We start from the raw sequence: 6,492 nt of genomic DNA on the forward strand, positions 1-6,492 counted from the left end.
TGACATTTACTCATAGTCAGAAATCTGAAGTCAGAAACCCAAATGCTGCTCAGCTTTCTTGGTCTGTGATCTACATCACACATTGTGTACTCCCATGTTAATTACACACAATATACAGTATTTTTATATTACCAAAGACGGACGATTTTAGGCGATTTTTTACTACGATATTATGATAATCAGTTCATCCTTTATGTTAATTATCAAGCTTCTCAAATGTGAAAACTTGCTGCTTGTTCTACTCTTAACAATATAGTGAACTGGATATTTTGGGGTTTTGGGAAGTTATGGCTCAATTTTCCACTATTTTCTGACATTTTATAGACCAGACTACTAATTAATTGAAAAATAATCATCATATTTATCTATAATGCAAATAGTAGTTGAGTTCTAGTATGATTTGTAGATATGATCACAAGTTGTAAACAAGCAAAGCAATAAATCAACCTAAATAAACACGTGAAGCAGCACATCAGATTGTGCTGATGCAGGATGATGCTGTAGTAACGTGAGAACACCAGAGGGCAGATTACACCATGTAGTGAGTAACCATTAGCAGCAGAGAGAAGAGATGGAACACGATCCTCTTAGTTTTAATAATCAGGGAGGCTTCCAGTCTAATTCACTCTAATGGCCTGTGCGCCCAGACGAAACATGCAATAAGCCAATTTACTTTGCCTGCTCCTCAGTGTTTGCTTAGATAAGGTGAAAGTCGCTCATCATCGCTGGTCTGGGGTCAGTGTTTATCAGTTTCTCTGCACATGTTCAACATGTAAAAAGATGGTTTGGGGAAAAAAGGCTTCGAACCACAGCCGTGTTTTTAAATGGCTGCAGTTTTCTCTGCGGACACAAGGGGGCATCAGCCGTCAGAGAGAGCAAGCAGGAGTCTGACTCGACACTTTGCTGGCAGTGATGTCACTGCCAGCCAATGGGAGCGCGTGGAGCTGTGCTGTGTTAGAACGGGTGTTGGAGGCAGAGGGGGGGTGGAGGGGATGTAGTTAGAAATTTATGAGGAAAGTACTGGGGGGGCGGGTGTTGGGGGGTGATGCAGAGAAAATGAATGATGAGGAGTAAACATCTGTATACTGTACAGGCCAGCCTGCTGTGGGTCACAAAACTTAAAGCAACAGGCTACGAAGTGAAAAGCTGTATGTGCTGCAGAGGAACAATACGGAGCCGACTCACGCTGGAGCCGCTTCCAGTGAACGAAGCCCGCTGTGACGGGGGAACGGTGAATAACCGAGGTTGAGTCGAGACGGGCTAAAGATTGCTGAGCGCTGCAGGCCGTATTGATTCGTGCAGCTTCCCTTTGCTCCCATCATCGTGGAGTCGATACGCTCCCTGCTGTCGCCCTGCTGCTGCTCTTTGACCTCCTCCTCTGGCAGCAGACTTGAAAACACATGAAATGAAGGTTTGAAACTCACAGCGATCCAGCTGGTACTTCCTGGAGCCAATACTGCTACGAATCAATATTAGCCAGAAAGTCCTCTTCTTTTCTGGACTGTCTGGAGTCCTGTTGCCACGCAACATTAACATAATGGACTTTTTGTCAGGTAGTGTGAACTGAGGGGGGCTTTAGTGGATCTCCAGGGTATTTTTGACACTGTGTGTTTAAATTAACAGTCATGGAAGCTGATCCACATGGAAAGGCTTAATTCACCTTACACTTTAAAGCATGCTCAAATAAAAGTTACTCATCGTATTTGATTATTACCTTCGTGCAAAGTTTCCTTTAAGCTTCTAACAACTCTTAACATAATGTAATAAGTATTAATTGCTTTTGCTGCTCTCGTTGTAGACTCTCTCCACGCTGTTTAACATGATTTTTGTGCAGGTGGTAAAAGAGGTTACTGGCGTTTGAGCCCGTTGTGCGGATCGTTCTGCAGCATCATTTGCAAAGTACAGTTTTCTGCTCCCAAACCGCGTCCATGCGACAAAGGTAGCCTCTCTCGTAGGTTCGACCTGTTGGAAGTTACAGCGCTCTGTGTCACGTTCACTGTCCTCCATGTTTGTTTGTGTTGCCATCATGCAAATTTCCTGCCTGCGTCCATGCTGTGCGGGAATGCCGAAAGTATTGGCATAAAGAGTATAAGCATAATATGAAATAATAGACGTTTTTCTGTCGTCATCATATCTCACAGCTGAATGCACCTTGTTCTGTTCCTTTTCCTAAATTATTTGCAGTAGAAAAGCCCCCAGCGTCAGAGGTGGTGGGTTGGACTCATACGATGAACACAATAGAGCCACAAGCATTGAATGAAGCTCAAGAATGAGCTCCTGTTTCGTGCTTTACGGTGATTACTTATTGCCCGTTGAGCTCTTTTTGTACATTGATTGATATCAGGATGATTCATTTCGAGGGTAATTAATTGCCCCTGAAGGCTTATTGAGCATTTCATCCACAGCACCTCCTAGTGGTCAGAGTAATATTTGCAGTTCAGTGGTTGAACACAGCTGTTATTGACTGAAACGAGCAGAAATCATTGTAAATCAGACCTGTGGAGAAACGTGTTTGCTCCGCTGCGTTTGCACAATATGAACCTGAAAGAATCTTAATTTCGAGCATGCAAAGCAGGCGATGACTTCTCTTTTAATCATAAATATCGCTCGTGTTGCCATATCAGATCTTTTTCTGAAAATATTGCTTTATTTTTATGACTCTGAGTTTAATTTCAGGAGTGGAGAACAACCTTGACTTTGCTGAATTACCTTCAGCCAAAGACAAGAAGGAAAGAAATACTCTCTGTATGGTAGCGTGACCCAAAATAGACACCTAACCTACGCTCATGATGCAAATTAGCTCTGGAAATTTCAGAAAATTTCGAGGCTGTGTGGGTACAAAGTGTACACGAGCTGTGCAGACTTTAAACACCCGCCGATGCCGCCGCCGCCGCTCTCCAGCCTCAGAGCTCAGATCTGTTCGAGTCGGTCTGCCAGGATAAAAGTGTGAGGGTGCAAAAAGAAAAGATGAGGCGTGAGAGAAGGAGAAGGGGAGCGAGGAGGAGAGGTGCACAGGGGGGAGACTGGGACTCAGATGTGAGAGGAAGTGAGATATGTGCATCAAGGGAGAGAAAAGGGTTGAGGCGAATGAAAACCGCAGCTACAGAAACAGCCAGCGATGAGATTTTTACTGTATTCTTTTTATTAATTACGGGTCAAGTGACGTATGTATGTGTAGTTGGTTCGTAGGGACAGAACCACAGTGAATTATCACCCAAATCTGCAGCTCCCTCCTTCATTTTACGCTCTTGTAGCTCATTCTCCAGCAGAGGCAGCAGCTGCGCTAAAGCCGCTGCACACAACCTGCCAGAGACGGCAGCTAGCTGGCGAACGCAGCGAAGCATTTAGCAGCCGAGAGGACAGATATTTTCTCAGGAGTTGGTGGAGACATTAACCACTGAAAGGAGGGTCAATCTTAGACTTATTTATCAGGTACATTCGCTAAAACATTGCCTGCATTCTTTCTTATGTGTTATATTTATAGCTTGTTCTGTTGCACCCAAGTGGCCAAAAAACTCCATTCATACCACTTTTACAGCAGAATTACTGCTTACATGCAGGTTTTTTATACACGGGTCATTTCCCTCTGTCAGTGGACGAGTTTCTCTTTCTTCTTCTGTTTTGTTTTTTTTATGTTATGGCTTTTTTATATATTTTTTTAAGAAATGATGATGATGAGATGGAAAGAGAAGTGCAACAAGCTGAGACTTTTGCCTGATATCAGGTAATATTTCCATGCAAACATTTAGAAATTCAGCGCTGGTCATCAGTGGAGCCGTAAACACACCCTGCTGCTGCTGCTGCTGCTGCTGCTGCTGCTGCTGCTGCTGCTGCTGCTGCTGCTGCTGCTGCTGCTGCTGCTGCTGCTGCTGTGCGTCCATTCATTCACAGGGTTGTGTAAATGAACGTGGCGCACTCACATTCAGTGACACACGGCTGCGTATGAAGGAGTCCTACGTGCACACGGACCTGACATCAGATCCGAAGCAGAGGAAGACGATTAGATGGCGTCCAGATGCGCTCTGCTGTGGCGTCTAAACTGAGCTTTCACATGTCGATATGTGCTGTTGCTCTGCAGTCTGGTGATGAGATCTCCTTTTTATTGGCTTCCAGGCGTCTCAGACTGAATTAATCAGGCGCTTTTGATGGCAGCCACAGACTTGTTTACGGAGATGTCTCACCTAAAGGGAAGTCTGATGCGCTGCTGATGGAGCTTCAGTTTCTGTGCAGTAAACTGTCAAACAGTTGTTTTTCATCAGGTCGTGTTTGCTCGGCGCTTCACTTTCATCACGCTGAACTTTAACTAGTTTCATAAATGTTTTACTCTTGTTGACCCACTGCCGACAAACTGCGCACTTGTTTACTTGAGTCATACATCTTTTCATGTTATTTTTAGGTCATTGCACCACAACCAAACAGGCTGCTGATGTGCTTTAGTTTCTCACTGTTTCCTCTGTGCCACAGAGCTCCATTGTTGCCCCAAAACTATTAAAAAACACATGATTCTGCCCCCGCTTTGCACTCAGGTGCACAGCTGGAACTAAATACTGTACAAAAGGTTGAAGACAGCTGTGAAGTAAGTGAAGACGATGAGTTACATCCTCCCTCATGCCAGGGAGACACAAAGCATCTCCAGACATTACACAAGTCCCCACAGGAAGTACTACACAAAACAGAGTACAGTACAAACACCAGTGGCTCAGAATGCTGCATTAGCAACACGTTAGCCTCAGACAGCTCGTATAGGAGCTAGCTTGGTTAGCAGTAAGCTGGTAAATGCTGCTGATACATAGAAATAATAGAACTGAATCCGACCGTTGGCCTTGGTGAACATGTGTTTTCTTTTCTTTAAACTGGCTATAATCCACATCTCTACCGGACTCGGCTCTGCAGAGCTTTATAGCATCTTTTCTCCTGTTGTTATGGTTTGCTGCTCTTATCAGGCTTGATTTCAGCCGCAGACGGCAGCCGTTAAGGAAGGCTCAATATTTCCGCTTTATAAGGTGACATAACGCAGTGCGTCGGCCTCGTGTCTGCAGCTTGTTCCTGCTGCCGTCAGGTGGTCAGAAAATCAGTTATTCCAGGTCTAAATACTTCAGTGGAGTCTCCAGTCGGAGTCAAAAAGGAAGTGTTGAGAGACAGAACGATGGCTGGCTTTGGACTTTTTCTGAGGTTTATTTATCATACAGCAAACTGCAGCTTTATCCTTTAATTAAAGCTCAGATGAAGCACCGGCATGTTTCCCAAAGCTCTGTCTCTTCTTCCCAGATCTTCGCAGCGGCTCCATTTCCTCTTCCTCTTCACACTCGTTCTTCAGCTCTTTCTCTTTCACAGTGTCAGTAGCTCTCTGTTGTCTTCACTTCCTTCGTCACCTTTCTCACCTGCCTCCATACTTACTTTTCTCAGGTGTCTCAGCGCGCAGCATATACAGCTGCAGCCTACGAATAGGATGTGAAGTGTGTGTGCGTGCGTGCGTGCGTGCGTGCGTGCGTGCGTGTCCTCTGCCTGCTGCCACATGTATGAATGCACATTAGCGTCTTTGCTAACGTATACAGCTCTCATGAGCCATGTGTTGGTGATGCTCATCTCGCTCCAGCAGGCGTAGTATCCAGCATCTCAGCACAGTTTGACGGGTGTTACATGAGTGTGCTTTTATAGACACGTCCGTGTACTCCGTGTTTTAATACCCTGACAGCTGCCAGTCAGCGCGTTGGGCTTGAAATGCAAAATCCATGTCCTCATCTGCTGCCTGGACCAGCTCCCGCTGCACCCACTGTGAGTTCTGGACAGGTTTGGACGCTCCTCATCGGGAGGTCTGGCTCGTGTCCCCGTGGGTGGATGTTTTTCAGGCCGAGTTCAGGGACCAATGATGGAAACCTCATCATAAAAGACCAGAACTCAGAGATATATATGGAAAAACCTCTCATGGTTTTCTGATTACATTCACCTCCGTATTCTCAAACCTAACCTTAACGTTAACTCTGTAACTCCTGAAACGAGAGGTTTGCCTGTTCTCTGCAGCCGGCGTCTGTTGTGGACCGGCGGCGGGGAGGTGACTGTCCCCCAGAGAAACGAGCTCGTCACCTCACGTCTCCGTCTCAAACTTCAGATCACATCAGCCTTCAGCGGCTCGTGACGCACGGCAGGCGGCAGCTGTTAATCCAGCGTGTCAGATATATTTAATTAGCGCAGGTTGGGAACATTAAGGCTGAAAGCTGTCGTGTTTCTGTCTTTCACTCTTTGACTTTTTATTTTAGTCTTCAGTTACGCACAAATGCTTAAAACTAAACCTAAAAAGCTAAAACTCGATAGCTGGATTCAGCGAGGCGATCCTTAGAGAAGGCTGAGGCGTGGCCAAAATTCATGGTGAGCGTCCTGATTGGCTGTCCAGGAACGCACAGATGGGTGACAAATTAACGGAAACACCAGCATAAAGTTTCTTTGTAATTTAACTGCAGCAACTTTTAAATCAATCCACTACTTTGATAATAA

At 45.3% G+C, this 6,492-nt stretch overlaps 1 protein-coding gene across 1 annotated transcript in view; it reads left to right on the forward strand.

Annotated features, from left to right (window-relative positions):
* myo1d (myosin 1D) overlaps positions 1-6,492 on the forward strand; it is an 83,067-nt gene that overhangs the window by 23,293 nt on the left and 53,282 nt on the right. The gene's annotated exons all lie outside the window — the stretch shown is intronic.

Source organism: Chaetodon trifascialis, chromosome 21 (assembly GCF_039877785.1).
Source record: "Chaetodon trifascialis isolate fChaTrf1 chromosome 21, fChaTrf1.hap1, whole genome shotgun sequence".
Taxonomy (NCBI): Eukaryota; Metazoa; Chordata; class Actinopteri; order Chaetodontiformes; family Chaetodontidae; genus Chaetodon; species Chaetodon trifascialis.